Raw genomic sequence first — 1,761 nt, forward strand, 5'->3', positions numbered from 1 at the left:
TGAATTTTTTACTAGTTACAACAGAAAAATAACAGTATCCTCACAGAGAGTTAATGCAGCTTCCATTGTTATTTTGATGATATGAGCATTGCTTGAATACTAATTCTGTTGAACTTGCTTTGAAAGGCAACTAACTCCATTGCCAACTTCTGTCTTTCTGCCATTGCCTTTACCTCTAACTTCTTAAATATTGTCATTTTCTTCTTCTGAGTCAACATAGTAGAGAATCTGAGTCTTTGATGTCTCTCCATTCATTTTTTCAATTATTTTGCATGTTTTTCCAGCAGGGAATGTTGTATTCTGGTCATGTAATAAATATGAATACTAATTCATAAGTTTGTTTCATTATTTATAATTATAGTACATATCCTCATGATGAATTTTTCAGCATGCATCCAATTTCTTTGGTATGCTCTTCTTTGTCAGAAAACTTAATTTTATTTCATTGAAATTATTTTGTCACTTGATTTGCTTTCATTTCTACATTTTCTTCAAAATATTTTCAATTGTTTTTTGGGTTACAGTACAATATTCCAAAGTAACAAACATAAAAGACACTGTGGGAAAATGATTGAGACAAGTGAAGAGAGGCCAAGAAAGTCTAATATTGTGTGCACCTTTGTGATGTTTCTCTTATTTCCACCAACATCATAGACACATTAAGCAAATTTCAAACGGTTTCCATGTAATTCTGAAATTCTTTCAATTGTATTTGGTATATAACTCAAGTTGGTTCTCTTTTTTCCACAAATTGTTTTATTTAAAATGTACTAAATTTGGGGGAAAGTAAATTAAATTTTTCCCACATAAAGCTTAGTCAAGAGTTTTGAGAAATATGCATATTCTGTAAAGTATAAGCACATTTTGATAGGTCAAATTCTATTCATTCTTTTAATTTTTCCTGTGATATTATAGCTTTCGTGCAGAATTCCCTTGCCCTCTATGAGATACATCTATTTTGATTTTCTTTTCATTATGGACTTTATCCCATGGTATGATAAGTAGATTTACACATTTGTCTTCCCTATCACATTACTAACTCCTTCAAGGCAGGGACAATGTTCTCATTTTCATTGCATGCTCAGTTTTTCTCATAGCAAATCATGGAAGACATATTAACCTCAAGTTAATGTACATTAATCTAAACACAGGGTATATATTAATATATTGATGATGTAAAGATATGCAATGAGTGTCATGGCATTTTTCCCTGAGGTACCACAACTCTTAATCTGTTATACTAAGCTTTGATATGAGGCAAAATTCATTGATTGAGAAGGAGAATTCAAAGAGAAGCGAGAATGATGAATTAGATCAAATAAAACAAAACCCTCTTACTTAAGTTATTTTCAAAGGCTATCCCTGTCTGTAATTTCACCCTTATATTTTTTTCTAAATGTATTTTTTGCATAATAGACAGTGCAGATGTTAGTAACTTTCATGTAGCATAACTCAAGGGACCACTATTCACATTTTTCTCTGTGAACATGAAATAAAATTGTGCCAAGAAATAGCCCTTTGTGATTATTGAGAATGATATCATGCTAGTATAAATTTTCTTACTGACAAGACAAAAAGCGACACAAATACCAAAGAAACTTAAGAAATATTCACGGGATATTTTTATACAGGAGTAAGTATAATTCAACATATTGTATATAAAAATAACCTTTATTGATGAGATAAGAGAATATAAGTACAAACATTAAACACTATTTTTTACTCTTATTTTTACAATCGTTGCTTAATATGCTGTGGACC

Source organism: Propithecus coquereli, unplaced genomic scaffold (genome assembly GCF_000956105.1).
Source record: "Propithecus coquereli isolate 6110/MARCELLA unplaced genomic scaffold, Pcoq_1.0 Scaffold363, whole genome shotgun sequence".
NCBI lineage: Eukaryota > Metazoa > Chordata > Mammalia > Primates > Indriidae > Propithecus > Propithecus coquereli.